Source organism: Mustela erminea, chromosome 6 (assembly GCF_009829155.1).
Source record: "Mustela erminea isolate mMusErm1 chromosome 6, mMusErm1.Pri, whole genome shotgun sequence".
Classification (NCBI taxonomy): Eukaryota; Metazoa; Chordata; class Mammalia; order Carnivora; family Mustelidae; genus Mustela; species Mustela erminea.
Window position 1 is genome coordinate 74682322 of NC_045619.1, and position 21045 is coordinate 74703366.

The window sequence follows — 21045 nt, forward strand, 5'->3', positions numbered from 1 at the left end:
TATAATGAAGATCTGAGTTCCAGGATATCAAAATAAATTACTTCCTTATCTGTTATTATTAATGTAAGGCTTTTGTGATTAGGAATATTTCTGAGTTGCAAAAACTTTCCCTCTAATCCATTCTAACAAACATGAGAAGACCATTCCACTCCATAGATTGGGGGAATCACTGTTCCAGTTTATTTGTAAGTGTTAAATTCCTGCTATTTTAAGAGATTGTTTGGAGGAAATCCACACTCAGAAACAGGCTAACCTTCCTTGTTTTCTATAAAGTATATAAAATACAGTACTTAACATTTTAAAAAAGAATACTGTGAATTAAAAGGTGCTGTGGAGTGTAGCTTTTAGAAACATCCTAAGTTGCATTTGTGTTTTGCATATTTTTCAAGAATTATTGAGTACATATTTTTGACATGAATTTTTAAGAAGTTAAATGTAATTGAATTTCTTGATTAAAAGATGATTATTTTAAGAAAAGTACTGATAAGTTGGACAGGCTGTGGAGCCTTGCAATTATTATTGAAATCTTTAAGTAGGATTATTTTAAAGAATGTCATAGAAAGATTTAGTCCATACATTTTTAAGCCTTGTAATAAATCTTTTTGAACTTTTTCTATCTTACATGAAATTCCATAGATAAAAAGTATTTCTGTTCTATGGTGTCAGTAAGCTTGCAGCGTGCTGTGTGTTTCCTCACATATTTATGTTTTCTTTTACTGGATACCTAGGGATCTTTTTAATGTATCTATGTTTTAAAATTATTTGGAAATACAATGTTCCTGAGCTTACTAAACATAGAATGTCATTTTGGTAAGATAAATTGTGTTAGCTGTCTGACCTCTTCCTCCTCCTCTTAAAGTTATTTCTGGAACATGCTTATTCTGTCATGAAGTACATTAATTTAAGTAGCTTTAATATAGTTTATTTCTAATAGATAAATATCTAAATGTAGTATATTTCTAGTTTGAATTTAACTGCCACTATGCTTGACATTTTTATTTTTTTCTTGATAATTGCTGAAGACAGGAGAAGAAAAGAAAAAAGAGCCTCATTATTAGTGGACAGTTATTTTAGTTATTTTAGTATTTAAGTAAAATACTGATAGGAAAAATGAATTCATGTTGATTAGGTTGAGAGCATTTATTATCTTTGAGGCAATTAGAATTTTTTTAAGTGAAACAAGAAAAAAGTATCATGAAAAAGCTTTTTTGAATGGAAATTTAAATATGACTTAGGAACCATGGGCTTGTAGAAAAAGCATTTAACATGAAAGTTAGGATTTCTGTATTTGCGGCTTTAGATTTAATAAACCAAGTGATTTAGTCTTTTGTCCTCATTTCAAATGAGAACAGTATTTGTCATGACTCTGGTTATTCTAGCCTGACATATGTCTAGTCGTATTTCAGAAATAATTCAGCCCCCGCCATATATCCATAAAGTTCATAAATATATAGTAAATGTCAAATAAATGTATACTGAATGAAGTTTTTAGTATAGGATGAAGTGAATGTCTTAGAAAAATCATACTATATAACCATAAGCTAATTTTAGGAAATAAATCACATGCTTCTTAATGAAAGCCATCCTAAACTTTTTTCTGCCTAAATTTTCTGACCTAGTTTTAACTTTTTTTATTTACTGTAGTGTTTAAAACTTACACATGTATTTACTTGTAAATATGTTATTATAATAGGATGTGATTTCAAAATTGTTGCTGTTTATTTAAAATAAGAAAAGTAACTTTCAACCATTAAAATATAATAGCAGTAAAACTTTGATGCTTGTTAAACTCTTAAGGGAAAAGAGATTTCAACCATTTATGAATAATTTGTGTTATTTTAGTTAGGCTGCATTTTAGTATTTTAGGGATAACTGTCACATTTTATTTAGGGTATTTTTTGATGTATTTAAATGTGGACAATATGACAGACATTTCCAATATAAAACAATATAGCTGAGAAAATGATAATAAAAATGGATAGATGATATATTTTTTAACACTTACCCATGAATCTAACACGAAATTCTTTAACATTTGGAAATTATTTCTAGGGTAAGAAGTGTTGCCACGGTAAAGAAATCCAATAATATCATATTTTCTTGTTAAAAATTAGGCATTTGATGAATTCAATGTTAATTAAATTTGAGCCCAGTGCTTCACCATCAGACAAAAAGAGATGTGGTATTTTTCTGAGGAGATAAATATTAAGCTTTGTATTGATATTTTTTCACACAGACTGGAACTTTACCATGATTCAGTTCAGTTGAACCATTGGGGTTGAGGGGACATAAAAAATTAGGAAGAGAGGGGAGAAAACTAATGGTAACTAATAATTGCTGTCATTTATTGAGTACCTACAGTGTTCGAGGCATTGTACTAGCTGTTTTGTAAACATTGTCTCATTTGATCCAACTTATATTTATATGAAGCAGATACTGATTTGTCTTTCACTGCTGGAGAAACTAAAGTTAAGGCAGATCAGGCAAGTCCCCAAAGTCAGCGCTGTCACTGAACATAGATTGACTTGACTCCCAAGCCTGTGAGGGTTTTTTTGTTTTTGTTTTTTTGTTCGTGTTTTTTTAAGATTTTGTTTATTTATTTGATTTGTTTACTTGCTGAGAGACTCAGCAAGAGAGGGAACACAGGCATGGGGAATGGGAGAGGGAGAAGCAAGCCTCCCTCCAAGCAGGGAGCCCAGATGCTGGGCTCAATCCCAGGACCCTGGGATCATGACCTGAGCTGAAGGCAGCCGATTCATGACTGAGCCACCCAGGTGCTCCCCCTGCCCCCCCCCCCCAACCAAGCCTTTTAACTGAGAATCTGCCTCAGTGAGAAAATTTTTCATTAGGAGAAGTAAAATACGGAGAGAGAGGTGATAATCTGTCTTGACTCCGCATTAGCCAGAAAATTCATGACCTATTGTTTTTTGTATGTAGTCATTTTTTTAAATGCTAGCAGCTGTTTAAAGGAGCATGAACAGATAGTTATATGAGAAAGGACTTTTAAAACTATATTTAGGATGTTTAGCTTGGAGAAATATAGATCCTACAATTCGATAAGCTCTAATAATTGAGTAATTATTTGGAAGAAGGATTGGACTGTTCTTTATTCCCTGAAGTTTATATCAAGGGCCAACAGATTTCAGCTGATTTAATTTAAAAAAAAAAAAAAGTACATTGTGTAATTTTTTAGTCTCTCTCTGGGAATAGATCCAGAAAAAACTAAGTTTCTCCACTCATTGACAAGATTTCTGTTTATCAGGAATACTTCAGAAGAGATTCAGATAGTAAGTAGAGTTAAAATGTTTTTTTAAGGAGTCTCACAACCCAGTGATTTGAAATTCATTAAGTTTGTTACAACTAATATTTTTTGCATTAATGAATAAGTCATGGTGAAGTATTTCTGGTGGATTGCATGCTGTATTTAATATATTTTAAATTTCTGAACAAAAACTGTACTTTTAACTCTACTTGTTTAGAAATAAATTTGAGATATACAACTTAGTAGGACGTATTTTTAGCTGTAGTGTTTAAGCGTACTGCTAATGTAGTTTAAATTTGTTTTCTATTTTTTTAAATCCCCTTTACATTAGTGAAGAGAATGTGCTTCTATTTGAAAAGGATTTTCCTCAAGATAAATAGGGCAAGCAATATCTATAAAATGTTTTTAAATGCAGTATCCACTAGGTGGTGATATTGTACTACATTTCTGAGTGTTCTGGTACTAAAACTTTCTTAATCTGTGTTAACTTTTTTTATAGTTTTAGTTTTGAACTACAAAGTAATTTATAGTCATCCATGTCTATTTATTATAATGTTATTCACAATATTTTCTAAATTATATGAAGCTAAGGTAAATGTAAAAAACAATCATTTTTGTGTTGTGTAATCCTGTCTTAGGTGATATAACCTAATATATCTTCTCATATGGCATTCTTTACTTCATATGGTATAGATGAGATCTTTTCCCACAGTCAGTGAATGATGATGGTAAAAACTTGGAAACTCCTTTATCATTAAATTAGCCACTATTTTAAGTGCTTTACCCATATTTATGAATCATACTGAACCTGTGGGATCAGTACCGTTTTTAATATTTTCACTCTGCACAGGAAGAAACTGCATATAGGAAGATTAAATATTTTGCCCAAGATCACAAAATAACTGGCTGAGCTGGGGTTTACATCTAAAGCAGGCTGACTCCAGAATCCACATTAACTTATCAGTTGATGGAGGAAAGGGTGAAGGGCATCAAGTCTACCTTCCAATAATAGCGTTTTAGAAAGAAAAGCATGAAGAATGTGGTTATATTTATAAGTCAGGACAATGAGGCCCACACTAATTTTGAGTATTCCAGAGGCAGATCTTCCATCTGCCATGTTCTTCTGCAGTTCTGTTTTGGTGATAGTATCTCAGAGTGAAACGTGTATGTACTTAAGAATTTAAGGGAGGGGAAAAAACAAGAAAACCCTCAGGATTGGAGTCTTAGTCATATTTACATTGAAATAAAGACCTTTGTTTTAATTAGATGATTCCAGCTACCAAATGGAGGAGCATAGTTGTTTGAAAATTATTACTTAATTTCTCCAAAGAGACTCCCGTTTGGAAGCAAATTGTCAAACATTACATACTTTGGAATTTTTTAAAAATTTTGACTGGAAAAGCTTAATCTTTTTTTAAAAAACATATAAATACATGTTGTAGAAGCTTTTAAGTTTTATATTTTGTTAGATAACCATGCCGTAAAATTGAAATGTTTATTTGACTTCTACAATTATATTGTGGTTTTATGTCATTTAAAACTGATTTTTAAGTAAATCTATTTATAAGAATAAAAGATATACTTGTTTTCTTTTTTAAAAAGTTTGTTCAGATATGGTTTCATTTTGCTTGTAAATAAATTCATGTTTTATAATAATTTATTGCGTCTAACATATTCTCTAAACTGGATGCTAATGGCTCATTGACTCTGTACTACTAGCCTTTTTTTTTTAATTTTTTTTTTATAAACATATATTTTTATCCCCAGGGGTACAGGTCTGTGAATCACCAGGTTTACACATTTCACAGCACTCACCAAAGCACATACCCTCCCCAATGTCCATAATCCCACCCCCTTCTCCCAACCCCCCTCCTCCCAGCAACCCTCAGTTTTGTGAGATTAAGAGTCACTTATGGTTTGTCTCCCTCCCAATTCCATCTTGTTTCATTGATTCTTCTTCTACCCACTTAAACCCCCATGTTGCATTACCACTTCCTCATATCAGGGAGGTCATATGATAGTTGTCTTTCTCTGCTTGACTTATTTCGCTAAGCATGATACGCTCTAGTTCCATCCATGTTGTCACAAATGACAAGCTTTCATTTCTTTTGATGGCTTTATAGTATTCCATTGTGTATATATATCACATCTTGATCCATTCATCTGTTGATGGACATCTAGGTTCTTTCCATAGTTTGGCTATTGTGGACATTACTGCCATAAAGATTTCGGTATACATTCCCCTTCAGATCACTACATTTGTATCTTTAGGGTAAATACCCAATAGTGCAATTGCTGGGTCATAGGGCAGTTCTATTTTCAACATTTTGAGGAAGCTCCATGCTGTTTTCCAGAGTGGCTGCACCAGCTTGCATTCCCACCAACAGTGTAGGAGGGTTCCCCTTTCTCCGCATCCTCGCCAGCATCTGTCATTTCCTGACTTGTTGATTTTAGCCATTCTGACTGGTGTGAGGTAATATCTCATTGTGGTTTTGATTTGTATTTCCCTGATGCTGAGTGATATGGAGCACTTTTTCATGTGTCTGTTGACCATCTGGATGTCTTCTTTGCAGAAATGTCTGTTCATGTCCTCTGCCCATTTCTTGATTGGATTATTTGTTCTTTGGGTGTTGAGTTTGCTAAGTTCTTTATAGATTTTGGACACTAGTCCTTTATCTGATATGTCGTTTGCAAATATCTTCTCCCATTCTGTCAGTTGTCTTTTGATTTTGTTAACTGTTTCCTTTGCTGTGCAAAAGCTTTTGATCTTGATGAAATCCCAATAGTTCATTTTTGCCCTTGCTTCCCTTGCCTTTGGCGTTGTTCCTAGGAAGATGTTGCTGCAGCTGAGGTCGAAGAGGTTGCTGCCTCTGTTCTCCTCAAGGATTTTGATGGATTCCTTTCGCACGTTGAGGTCCTTCATCCATTTTGAGTCTATTTTCGTGTGTGGTGTAAGGAAATGGTCCAATTTCATTTTTCTGCATGTGGCTGTCCAATTTTCCCAGCACCATTTATTGAAGAGACTGTCTTCTTTCCATTGGACATTCTTTCCTGCTTTGTCGAAGATTAGTTGACTGTAGAGTTGAGGGTCTATTTCTGGGCTCTCTATTCTGTTCCATTGATCTATGTGTCTGTTTTTGTGCCAGTACCATGCTGTCTTGACGATGACAGCTTTGTAATAGAGCTTGAAGTCCGGAATTGTGATGCCACCAACGTTGGCTTTCTTTTTCAATATCCCTTTGGCTATTCGAGGTCTTTTCTGGTTCCATATAAATTTTAGAATTATTTGTTCCATTTCTTTGAAAAAGATGGATGGTACTTTGATAGGAATTGCATTAAATGTGCAGATTGCTTTAGGTAGCATAGACATTTTCACAATATTTATTCTTCCAATCCAGGAGCATGGAACATTTTTCCATTTCTTTGTGTCTTCCTCAATTTCTTTCATGAGTACTTTATAGTTTTCTAAGTATAGATTCTGTGCCTCTTTGGTTAGGTTTATTCCTAGGTATCTTATTGTTTTGGGTGCAATTGTAAATGGGATTGACTCCTTAATTTCTCTTTCTTCTGTCTTGTTGTTGGTGTAGAGAAATGCAACTGATTTCTGTGCATTGATTTTATATCCTGACACTTTACTGAAATCCTGTACAAGTTCTAGCAGTTTTGGAGTGGAGTCTTTTGGGTTTTCCACATATAGTATCATATCATCTGCGAAGAGTGATAATTTGACTTCTTCTTTGCCGATTTGGATGCCTTTAATTTCCTTTTGTTGTCTGATTGCTGAGGCTAGGACCTCTAGTACTATGTTGAATAGCAGTGGTGATAATGGACATCCCTGCCGTGTTCCTGACCTTAGCGGAAAAGCGTTCAGTTTTTCTCCATTGAGAATGATATTTGCGGTGGGTTTTTCATAGATGGCTTTGATGATATTGAGGTATGTGCCCTCTATCCCTACACTTTGAAGAGTTTTGATCAGGAAGGGATGCTGTACTTTGTCAAATGCTTTTTCAGCATCTATTGAGAGTATCATATGGTTCTTGTTCTTTCTTTTATTGATGTGTTGTATCACATTGACTGATTTGCGGATGTTGAACCAACCTTGCAGCCCTGGAATAAATCCCACTTGGTCGTGGTGAATAATCCTTTTAATGTACTGTTGAATCCTATTGGCTAGTATTTTGGTGAGAATTTTCGCATCTGTGTTCATCAAGGATATTGGTCTATAGCTCTCTTTTATGATGGGATCCTTGTCTGGTTTTGGGATCAAGGTGATGCTGGCCTCATAAAATGAGTTTGGAAGTTTTCCTTCCATTTCTATTTTTTGGAACCGTTTCAGGAGAATAGGAATTAGTTCTTCATTAAATGTTTGGTAGAATTCCCCCGGGAAGCCGTCTGGCCCAGGGCTTTTGTTTGTTTGGAGATTTTTTTTTTTTAAGATTTTATTTATTTATTTGACAGAGAGAAATCACAAGCAGGCAGAGAGGCAGACAGAGAGAGAGGAAGGGAAGCAGGCCCCCTGCTGAGCAGAGAGCCCGATGTGGGACTCGATCCCAGGACCCTGGAATCATGACCTGAGCCGAAGGCAGCGGCTTAACCCACTGAGCCACCCAGGCGTCCCTGTTTGGAGATTTTTAATGACTGTTTCAATCTCCTTACTGGTTATGGGTCTGTTCAGGCTTTCTACTTCTTCCTGGTTCAGTTGTGGTAGTTTATATGTTTCTATGAATGCATCCATTTCTTCCAGATTGTCAAATTTGTTGGCGTAGAGTTGCTCATAGTATGTTCTTATAATAGTTTGTATTTCTTTGGTGTTAGTTGTGATCTCTCCTCTTTCATTCATGATTTTATTTATTTGGGTCCTTTCTCTTTTCTTTTTGATATGTCGGGCCAGGGATTTATCAATTTTATTAATTCTTTCAAAGAACCAGCTCCTAGTTTCATTGATTTGTTCTATTGTTTTTTTGGTTTCTATTTCATTGATTTCTGCTCTGATCTTTATGATTTCTCTTCTCCTGCTGGGCTTAGGGTTTCTTTTTGTTCTTTCTCCAGCTCCTTTAGGTGTAGGGTTAGGTTGTGTACCTGAGACCGTTCTTGTTTCTTGAGAAAGGCTTGTACCGCTATATATTTTCCTCTCACGTCTGCCTTTGTGGTGTCCCACAGATTTTGAACCGTTGTATTTTCATTATCATTTGTTTCCATGATTTTTTTCAATTCTTCTTTAATTTCCCGGTTGACCCATTCATTCTTTAGAAGGATGCTGTTTAGTCTCCATGTATTTGGGTTCTTTCCAAACTTCCTTTTGTGGCTGAGTTCTAGCTTTAGAGCATTGTGGTCTGAAAATATGCAGGGAATGATCCCAATCTTTTGATACCGGTTGAGTCCTGATTTAGGACTGAGGATGTGATCTATTCTGGAGAATGTTCCATGTGCACTAGAGAAGAATGTGTATTCTGTTGCTTTGGGATGAAAAGTTCTGAATATATCTGTGATGTCCATCTGGTCCAGTGTGTCGTCTAAGGCCTTTATTTCCTTGCTGATCTTTTGCTTGGATGACCTGTCCATTTCAGTGAGGGGAGTGTTAAAGTCCCCTACTATTATTGTATTATTGTTGATGTGTTTCTTTGATTTTGTTATTAATTGGTTTATATAGTTGGCTGCTCCCACGATGGGGGCATAGATATTTAAAATTGTTAGATCTTCTTGTCGGACAGACCCTTTGAGTATGATATAGTGTCCTTCCTCATCTCTTATTATAGTCTTTGGGTTAAAATCTAATTGATCTGATATAAGGATTGCCACTCCTGCTTTCTTCTGATGTCCATTAGCATGGTAAATTCTTTTCCACCCCCTCACTTTAAATCTGGAGGTGTCTTCGGACTTAAAATGAGTTTCTTGGAGGCAACATATAGATGGGTTTTGTTTTTTTATCCATTCTGATACCCTGTGTCTTTTGACAGGGGCATTTAGCCCATTAACATTCAGGGTAACTATTGAAAGATATGAATTTAGTGCCATTGTATTGCCTGTAAGGTGACTGTTACTGTATATGGTCTCTGTTCCTTTCTGATCTACCACTTGTAGGCTCTTTCTTTGCTTAGAGGACCCCTTTCAATATTTCCTGTAGAGCTGGTTTGGTGTTTGCAAATTCTTTCAGTTTTTGTGTGTCCTGGAAGCTTTTAATCTCTCCTTCTATTTTCAATGATAGCCTAGCTGGATATAGTATTCTTGGCTGCATGTTTTTCTCGTTTAGTGCTCTGAAAATATCATGCCAGCTCTTTCTGGCCTTCCAGGTCTCTGTGGATAAGTCAGCTGCCAATCTAATATTTTTACCATTGTATGTTACAGACTTCTTTTCCCGGGCTGCTTTCAGGATTTTCTCTTTGTCACTGAGACTTGTAAATTTTACTACTAGGTGACGGGGTGTGGGCCTATTCTTATTGATTTTGAGGGGCGTTCTCTGAACCTCCTGAATTTTGATGCTTGTTCCCTTTGCCATATTGGGGAAATTCTCCCCAATAATTCTCTCCAGTATACCTTCTGTTCCCCTCTCTCTTTCTTCTTCTTCTGGAATCCCAATTATTCTAATGTTGTTTCGTCTTATGGTGTCACTTATCTCTCGAATTCTCCCCTCATTGTCCAGTAGCTGTTTGTCCCTCTTTTGCTCAGCTTCTTTATTCTCTGTCATGGGTCTTCTATATCACTAATTCTTTCTTCTGCCTCATTTATCCTAGCAATGAGAGCTTCCATTTTTTATTGTACCTCATTAATAGCTTTTTTGATTTCAACTTGGTTAGATTTTAGTTCTTTTATTTCTCCAGAAAGGGCTTTTATATCTCCTGAGAGGGTTTCTCTAATATCTTCCATGCCTTTTTTGAGCCCAGCTAGAACCTTGAGAATTGTCATTCTGAACTCTAGATCTGACATATTACCAATGTCTGTATTGATTAGGTCCCTATCCTTCGGTACTGCCTCTTGTTCTTTTTTTTTTGTGGTGAATTTTTCCGTCTTGTCATTTTGTCCAGATAAGAGTATATGAAGGAGCAAGTAAAATACTAAAAGGGTGGCAACAACCCCAGGAAAATATGCTTTAACCAAATCAGAAGAGATCCCAAATCGTAAAGGGCGAGAAAGGGGATAGAAAGAGGTTCAAAAAGGAAGAAAGAAAAAAAAAAGAAAAAAAAAAGAAAAAGAAAAGAATTTAAAAAAAGAAAACAAATAAAGAAAAATATAAAAAAGTATATATATATTAGATAAACTAATTAAAAAACGTTAAAAAAGAAAAGGGTAAAAGTTAAAAAAAAAAACTTTTTCCAGAAGGCGAGAAAAAAAACAAAAAATGAAAAAGAAAAAAATTAAATTAACGTAAGACTAAAAAAAATCACAGGGAGAAAGCCATGAGTTCCGTGCTTTCCTTTCTCCTCCTCTGGAATTCTGCTGCTCTCCTTGGTATTGAAACCGTACTCCTTGGTAGGTGAACTTGGTCTCGGCTGGATTTCTTGTTGATCTTCTGGGGGAGGGGCCTGTTGTAGTGACTCTCAAGTGTCTTTGCCCCAGGCGGAATTGCACTGCCCTTACCAGGGGCTGGGCTGAGTAATCCGCTCAGGTTTGCTTTCAGGAGCTTTTGTTCCCTGAATGCTTTCCGTAGAGTTCCGGAGGACGGGAATACAAATGGCGGCCTCCTGGTCTCCGGCCCAGAGGAGCCGAGAGCCCGGTGCCCCACTCCTCAGTGCGCCCTCAGAGAACATCGCCCAGTTACTCCTGTCTGCCTGACCTCCAGCCGGGCTCCGAGCTCACCGAGCCTGCAACCGGTTCAAGGTAACACCGAGCTGTGATCTTACTGTTGGCTCTGTCTCTGTAGCCGGCTTTCCTGTTCCAATACCTGCAAGCTCTGTGACACTCAGACACCTCCGATCCTTCTGTGACTCTGCGGGACCTGAGGCCACGCTGACCCCGCGTGGGCTTCGCCCCGGTTTAACCTCTGGAGCGATGTTCCTCAGCGGAACAGACTTTTAAAAGTCCTGATTTTGTGCTCCGTTGCTCCGCCGCTTGCCAGGAGCCGGCCCCTCCCCCTGAGGTCTATCTTCCCGACGCTTTGGATTCACTTCTCCGCCGGTCCTACCTTTCAGAAAGTGGTTGTTTTTCTGTTTCTAGAATTGCTGTTCTTCTTCTCTTCGATCTGCTGATGGATTTGCAGGTGTTTGCAATCTTTAGATAAGCTATTTAGCTGATCTCCTGCTAGCTGAATTAGTGTCAGCCTGCTACTTCTCCGCCATCTTGATTCGTCCTCCTTTTTTTTTTTTTTTTTTTGCCTACCACCCACCAGTCCTTCATTTTATTGGTCTTAAAATAATTGAATAATATTGGTAAGCATCTGTAATGAGTGCCTGTCATTAGCTTAGATAAGTATATAATCTTCCTTTTATTTTCATAGTAGTGGAAGGCAGTTAAACTACTGGACAATCACCTTGGACTTGTAGTTCTGCTCTGTTAGACATCCAGTTTTTACTTTTTACTGGGCTTCATGGAGTTTCCCCCACTTATATTTCATCCAACAACTTTTTTTTTAAAGATTTTATTTATTTTATTTATTTGTCAGAGAGAGAGAGAATGAGAGCAAGCACAGGCAGACAGAGTGGCAGGCAGGGTCAGAGGGAGAAGCAGGCTCCCCGCCAAGCAAGGAGCCCGATGTGGGATTCGATGCCAGGACGCTGGGATCATGACCTGAGCTGAAGGCAGCTGCTTAACCAACTGAGCCACCCAGGCGTCCCTCAGCCAACAACTTAAACACTGGTTTGGGGTTTCTCCTCCATGTTCCCCTCCTTTCCAGGATTTCCCTTCTTAATTTTTAGCCACCCAAAACACCATCCTTTCATACCTCAAGACAGTGATGTTGCAGCTTCCTGGGCTCAGAAAAAATCATATAAGCATGGATCTCACCCAATGGGATCTTCCAATGATCAAATCCTATCCAGTTCCTGCCTGCTTTTGTTTGCTCTTCAGTGCTTTTAAATAGGTGTGGGTTTGTTGTTGTTGTTGTTTTTGTTTTTGTTTTTTTCCTTTTTAAGTTTGTCAGTCTGCAGAAGAGTTAATATGATAAAAGTTCCACTGCCGTTACCTGCCCAGGGACTATCGTCTTGATTATAGTTGTCATGTATTATGCATAGTCTCTCTGTTTATGGATAAGGAAATTGGGGTGTTACTTTTGCTTTGAAGAACTAAAAATTAGAGTTCCCACAAATATATGGGAACAGTAAGTTACAGACTTTTAATATGGTCCACTAATATAGTAAATCATAAAATTTGTAATTAAATCCAACAGCTATTTCAAGGTCCCTTATATAAGAATTGTATAAAAAACACAAAAGTGACTAATCTATTCCAGACAAGAGTATCTCATCTTTTAATTGGGGGCTAACTAATGCAATGTATAATCACTAAGGTGGAATATAAAGCTTGGGAGTTGACTTGGAGATAGAGATTATATCTGACAAAAATATTTCATGGGAAAAATTACATTTGAGACTATTTGAGGGGGATGGGTAAAGACATTGTAAAAAAAAAACAAAAAACAAAAAACATTCCAGACACAGTAAAGAGGCATGGACAGATTGCACAGTAAAATTATCCCACTTGAGCAGTAGGTGATGACAATAGTGACCAACATTAATGGAGCACTTGCTATGCACTAGGCACCAGTTTAAGTCTTAAATATGGACTAGTTTATTTAAGCATCATAATAACTATGAGGCAAATGCTATTATCCCCATTTTATTGAGGAAATTGAAGTACAAGGGAACGGAAACTGTAAACATAGGAAGTGTGACTCTAGGACCACCTGCCCTTTTAGACAGGGTGCTATAATAAATATCTCTAAATAAGTATAATCGGACAGCCTGTGCTTGGAAGGAGTTGAGATTATTTTTATGAAGAAAACAATGTTCTGCTGTAGGCAATGAGGAGCAAAGAGAACATACATCCTACAAACAGACCCTATTATAAGTGGGGCTGGAAGAACAAAGCTATTATTTGAGAGAGGATAGCCAGAAGATGAAGATGAAGGGAATTGCCCATGTCACCTCCTTAGATCCTGTTACCTGTGGTAAGGACTAGGGAAAAGAGCATTCATTTTTTTTTTCACATGTTCCATTAGCCCACATATATATATCATTAGTTTTTGATGTAGTGTTCATTGGTTGCATACAACAGTGTTCCTCACCACATGTCCCCTCCCTAATATCCATCACCTGGTTACTCCATTCCCCCATCCTCCTCCCTCCTCTAACCTTCAATTTGGTTCCCAGAGTCCAGAGTCTCTCATGGTTTGTCTCCCTCTCTGATTTCTTCCCGTTCAGTTTTCCTTTCCTTCCCCTCTTCCTCTGCTATTCCTTATCTTCCACATATGAGTGAAACCATATGATAATTGTCTTTCTCTGCTTGACTTATTTTACTTAGCATAGTTCCCTCCAGTTCCATCCATATCAATGCAAATGGTGGGTATTTGTCCTTTCTGATGGCTGAGTAATATTCCTTTGTATATATGAACCACATCTTTATCCATTCATCTGCTGAAAGGCATCTCAGCTCCTTCCACAGTTTGGCTATAGTGGACGTTGCTGTTAGGAACATTGGGGGGCATGTGGCCCTCTTCACTACATCTGTATCTTTGGGGTAAACACCTAGTAGTGCAATTGCTGGATCATAGGGTAGCTCTATTTTTAACATCTTGAGGAGCCTCCATACTGTTTTTCGGAGTGGCTGCACCAGCTTGCATTACCACCAACAGTTTAGGAGTGTTCCCTTTCTCCACATCCTCATCAATAATTGTTTCCTGTCTTGATAATTTTTGCCATTCTAACTGGTGTAAGGTGGTATCTCATTTTGGTTTTGATTTGTATTTCCCTGATTGCTAGTGATGTTGAAAATTTTTTCATGTGTCTGTTAACCATTTGTATGTCTTCTTTGGAGAAGTGCCTGTTCCTGTCTTCTGCTCGATTCTTGTTTTTTGGTATTGAGTTTGAGAAGTTCTTTATAGATCTTGGATACCAGCCCTTTATCCATAGTGTCATTTGCAAACATTTTCTCCCATTCCATGAGTTGCCTCTAAGCTTTGCTGACACTTTCCTTTGCTGTGCAGAAGCTTTTTATTTTGATGAAGTTCAAAAAGTTTATTTTTGCTTTTGTTTCCCTTGCTTTTAGAGACATGTCTTGAAGGAGGTCATTGTGGGCAATGTCAAAGAGGTTACTATGTTTTCCTCGAGGATTTTGATGGATTCCTGTTTCACCTTTAGGTCTTTCATCCATTTTGAGTTTATCTTTGTGTATGGTGTAAGACAATGGTCCAGCTTCATTCTTCTGCATGTAGCTGTCCAATTTTCCCAGCACTAAATTATTTATTGGAGAGACTGTATTTTTTCCATTGAATATTCTTTCCTGATTTGTTGAAGATTAGTTGATCATAGAGTTGAGGGTTTATTTCTGGGTTCTCTATTCTGTTTCATTGATCTATGTGTCTGTTTTTGTGCCAATACCATGCTGTCTTGATGATCACAGCTTTGTAATATAGCTTGAAATCAGGCATTGTGATGCCCCCAGCTTGGTTTTCTTTTTCAACAGTCCCCTGGCAATTTGGGCTCTTCTCTGGTTCCAAAGAAATTTTAGGGTTGTTTGTACCAGCTCTGTGAAAAATGTTGTTGGTATTTTGATAGGGATTGCATTGAAAGTGTAGATTGCTCTGAGCAGCACAGACATTTTCACAATGTTTATTCTCCCAACCCGTGACTATGGAATGTTTTTCCATCTCTTTGTGTCTTCCTCAATTTCTTTCATTAGTGTTCTGTAATTTCTAGAGTGTAGATCCTTTACCTCTCTCGTTAGGTTTATTCCTAAATATCTTATGGGTTTGGGTGCTATTGTAAATGGAATCAATTTCTTAATTGGAGAAGGGCATTCTTAATAAGGAACATGAAGTTGGGGGGGGCACCCTAAAACGTTTGGCCTGAAATGTTTGAAGCCAGGAAGAGACATGTAGTCTTCTCAGGAGGAACGTTTCATGAGAGGAAGCAGGTACTATATTAGTCTTTCTCAGTAGGTACTGGTCAGTGTGTTTCTTTTATAATCTGTCTGTCTCTAAAAATATGGTGGGAGAACCAAATGTAGATTAAGAAATCTGGCCTGATCTGGAATGCTAACTTTAAATGATACTGTGTATCTGTTTGGTATTATGACTGTGTGACCAAATACACGGCGAAGTTGCAGAGGTGTAAGGAGGCCCTTGGACTAGGGAGATTCATAAGCAAGGGAGAGCTTTCTGATCTAGGAGAGCAATCTTTAATTAACCAACCTAGAAATCTATGCCTTGATCATTTTGTCCCTTTTTGAAATAATGCAGGGGAAACTAGCACATTATGGCTAATCAAGCATTAACATTTTAGTATTCTATGAGACCATCCATGTGTGTCCCCCTCCAAGCCTCCAGTCATCACCATCCCTCCCACCCCCCTCACTGCCCACCTGCACCTATGTACAAATACTTCTGGAGACAATGAGCATGAGAACTTTAGGAACATTGCTAGGAAAAGAAGGAAGAAAGTGAAGTAGGAAGATGAAGAAAAATTAAGGACCACCAGGAAAGGGTAGTCCAGAGAGGAAACATTTCTTCATACATTGTTGACCCTGAGAATTTCTAAATTAAAATATTTTATTCAGGAGGATCACTTCTTATGGAATTCATATAGAATACTGATATGAAAAGGAAGAAGAGTATAATATGGTCTGGATTGAAAGGCCATACTATCTCTGCTTACACAATCAAAATTCAGAGTAATGTTAATTCCTTAGTGGGAATAACTACTGGGCAACTATTAATCTCCTTTTTGCGTATCTTGTTTTCAAAATGCATTATCCCCACTTGCACTGAAGGTGGCAATCTTGGACATCTTTTCCAGTTGTGAGTGTAACAGGAACTATATTATTTTACTTACCCACATAATGTTACAAATACTAATGATTTTTTTCATTACTTTTGAAAGACATTCTTTAAATATGTTTAGCTTTAGACAAATATTGCTTGCTTATGTTTGTCAGGGGGCATTTTGGAAATGTGACCAGTGCAAACTTGAATCAGATGATTACAACTGCATTTCACTTCCCATTATTAAGAATATGTTAAAAATTCTATTTTCTACTTTTTTTTCATTTGAAGTACCAGTCAAACCTGGACCTTGGATCTTATAAACACAGCTTTCATTCCTGTGAAATATATATATCACACATATGTGTGATATATATATGCATATATATATCATATTATATATGATTACATAGTAGTTCCCAAAAGCTTTTGTTGATGAGAAATTCTTGTTTCCTTTATATCCGGCCATTAGACAAGAAGTCAGCCATTCTCTGAGTTGTTCTATATAACTGGTTACTTGATAAAGGAAGAAAGCAAAGTAATTGTATTTGTATTGCTATATGAGTAACATACAAAGTGAATGTTTTATTTCTATTTTAAAGATTTTATTTATTTGTCAGAGAGAGAGCACAAGCAGGGGAGCAGCAGGCAGAGGGAGAAGCAGACTCCCCACTGAGCAAGGAACCTGATGTGGTACTTGATCCCAGGGCCCCAGGATCATGACCCTGTTTGAAGGCACGTGCTTAACCAACTGAGCCACCCAGGCATTCTGGAAGTGAATTTTTTAAATAGTCATTCATTTTAGATGAAATAAATGTAATTTGGAAGTTTCTGCAGGTCTCCAAATGGTTTTCAGTGATATGATATGACTTGATAGACTATTTATGGGTCCTCTGTTTTTTATAATATTTGATATTATAGTGGCTCTTTCTTTATGTTGGTTTGTCCATTGATCTATATGAAAACTTTCATGGACTATTTATCATCCAGTGATATTTTCTCAGTCTCAAGAAATAAATAATTCAGTTTGGAATATCATAAATTTATTAGCATGTGCTCTGTGATACTCCAGATGTACTATTATTTTTCTTAGTAAATTCCCAGTTAAATGTTTATCATTAAACTGTAAGGAATTAGTATAATTTTGCTTTCTCCCTACTCCAGTTTTCCTCTATTAGCAAATTCTTATCAAATTGAAATAATGGCAGTCTTTGGAAGAAAAGTAGCTCATTATGACAAATAATTGGCAATCATGTAGGAAGAAAATTCTGATCAAATGTGGCCTTCTTATTTCTTAACGGTTTAATTTGGGCTTAATATTTTAAAAGGATAATTAAATCATAATCAAAATTAGCATTTAAATTATTCTAGTTTATATAACTCTATTTTATTATTAGAATAACTTCCCTCTAACAACTAAGGGAGAAAATGATTGAATAAAATAAAAATAAAAGAACTTTCTATTTACTGTATAGTAAGTTCTAATTGATTGTCTTTCCTCTGAAGTAGTAAGGCACCTATAAAATATAGACACTCAGGCTAGCATCAGAAGACCTGGATCCAAATCCTGATTCTGCCTTCAACATGTGTGATCCAAGTAGGTGAGCCCGCCAAGATCAAATGAGAAAAGGAAATACACATGAAAGTGATTGGATAGCTGTAAACACACACCAGTAAAGGATATGTCTTAGTTACTGAATGTGACTCCAAATAGTTCAATTAACTTTGATAGTATTTCTTGTATAGTGTTAAATAGTGTTAGATAATTGAATCATTACTTAACCATCTGCAGGAGTGTTGTGGAATGGTTTCTTCCATTAAAGTGGAATGTGTTTCTTTAACTCAAAAAGACATGGATTTTGGTAACTATTTTGTAACTTAGATACTTGCTACTATTATAGTTAAGGAGTTTGTTTTCTAAAAAACAGCACTTTGATGTTCTAAAAATGTTACATATGTTACATTTTTTAGAGTCACATTAGTTGAGCTTTTTAATGAAGTAAGGAAAAGCTAAGGGGAGTCATTGAGAGTGGAAAAAGAAACATAAATTAGGAGAGGCTATTGTCTCCCTGTCTATATCATTTGTGACTGTAAGTCCCAGTGCTTATAAAACTGGAGTGTATAGCAAACCTCATGGAGAATTTTGACAACAGCTTAACATCACTGGACATAAAACCAGAGTTCAAAATATCCACCTTCTCTAAGGTCCTCTATCTCCTTCCCTACACCAAAACCCACAGTGGTTCAAATTGAATCTGTCTTCTTTCACTCCCACTCACAATGTACAAAATTGGTAGGCTTTCACTCTGAACCATACTAGAACTCACTCAATATGATCCATAAATAAACCCCTTCAACTTAGATACCAATTACTGGTTCAGTGAATTATGACCTCCATAACAGGGTTGGTTACATTAAGAACACATGTTGGTTACTTACATTAAGGTCACATGTTGTGCCAACATGTGCCACATGTTGTGCCAACTTTATTCGGAAGCTATCCTTTTAGAGCTGCTCTCCTAAGAGCATCCATGGAGTCATCCAATATAGGAATAGACCACTCTTTATAACAAACAGAAACATTTTATTGTAATAAACTTAGATGTGTATGTGTGATTGTATTTTCCAAGTTTTTTCTTAGAGCCCCATAGCAATATAATTACTGGATCAATCAATAGTCATTTGCTAAGTATCTGAAAGTCCTCATTGCTGTATAAGTATGTATAATTTAATACCAATGAGAAAACAAGATATAAGAAGATATATTCAGGAAACCTTCCATGATTTTGTTTCCTTCATAACTGAGTATTTTCACTTTTTCTCATAGACATTATCATACCATGGAAATTGACAGCTTCCTTGTCTTTATTCCTTCCTAGACTAGTATGAGCTTCATGTAGTCAAGAACTGTGTCTGTTGTATTCACAAATGTCAGGCACTTATACAGCAAATATGCAATAAATTGTTTTTGACTGACTGCTTGAATAAATATGAATAACTAGATGCCTAAGGATGCCAAACTAGAACAACTTTATATTCTTTAAATATAGAACTCAAGTCAGATTTAAATCGAGCAACATTCTATGCAATTTTCATTTCCTGATTCTTTATCTGACATTCAACTACCTTGATGCTTAGAGGTCAATGTATTTTTAAGTAGAACGCCTTACTAGTTTAAAATAAAAATGACATATAAGATCCTATAATAGGAATTCAATTTGTAGCAATGTTTATACTATTAACACCTAGAATATTTTATATAATTATTGAAATATTTATTTTGACATCTACATCTACATATGTACTATTTAGAAACATAGTTACCACTTATTGGGAGATAAGTAATGTTCTAAACAAATATTTACTTAGAAATGTGTGTGTTGTGTTTGTCAGAACTATAAAAAGAAAATCCTGTATTTTTGATTATTAGAATTATAGTATTAGGTTGGCAGTTCACAATGATATAAAACATTTGGCCATATCACCAGTAAATGTCTGGCCAACACTATTTAAAATTAAAATACTCTTGCTTCTAAATGTATAGTAGAAAATCAAGGCACAATTTATAGAAAGGGCATTGAGGCTAAAGATAAAAAGCATTGCTCTTTGCAACATCAGCAGCTGTATTTGCAGCCCATGTTTCTTTTGTCATTACCCCATTACCCCATTTTAAAATAATATCCTTTGTCACTCAGTTTCATTGATAAATTCTTCAGGTAGCCAATTTCACAGCTCTCTCTGAAGATGTTTTGGAACTCTGAGTCACTGAGGTTTAGTTTGAATATTACATATTTTCTGCAACATTGATACTTTTCAAATAGTGAACTGTCATACCTCAATTTTTCTCTTTCCTAAAGCATGTCAAATAATGGCAATGATGCAGCATTAATTTTGTTCTAATTTGTATGCATAATGATCTATTGCTTAAATGTGAATGTAATATTTTTGGTGTTATATTTACCAGTGTTGTGAGAGAAAAGGTTTTTGTTTGTTTTTTTTGTGTGTGTTTACATAAATAAATAGGCTGTTATTGGATGCCATCTTCCCATAATGGTATTCCAACAAAAAACTGAACAAAGCAAAACGTTCACTCGTCTTTGGGTATATACAATTTTTCATTTATGTCACAGGCCTTGCCAATTTAAATAGACAATTCTTATAATTAATGAGAATGTTCTTGTGCTTTGAAGGTGACTTAAATCACAATAATTTAACCCATGCATGATTTGATGTAATAAGAAGTTATAATCTTTATTAAGTAATTCTGTAAAATTTTACATTCATATCAATACCTTTTTTTAAACTCTTATAGATCAACACATAAAAGGGATATCCAAGAGAGTCAAAATAGTTAAAACAACAGCTATTTATATAGTTCATGATTCTGATTAAGTTAGCAATGTGGACTGGACTCAACTGGGTGATTTCCTGTGGGTCTCATCTAGACTCACAAGTCTTCCTTTTGACAAGGAAGGTAGCTAACTGTTCACTGGAGTTGTCAGGAAGACTGGGCCATATGTCTCCAGCAGGCTAGCTTGTGCTCCTTCACATAGTATTGGGATTCTCAAGAGCAGCAAGAGAGAGCAAGTTAAGATGCACAAGCAATTTTCAAGTCTCTGCTTATTTTATGTTTGCTACTGTTTCATTAGACAAAGTGAATTACAGAGCCAAGACAGAGTCATTATGGAAGGGTATTCCCCAAGGGCGTGGATAAGGAGAAGGGAAGAATTTGCAATCACTTTGGATGGATTTTGGGGAAACTGACTCCTATACTCCTATGTGGCTGTACTTTTAAAAGTATTAATTCATTTGTAATTACAACTGATATTAAAACAAGTTGTGGATAGAATAAACAGCAAATGTTTTTACTCTC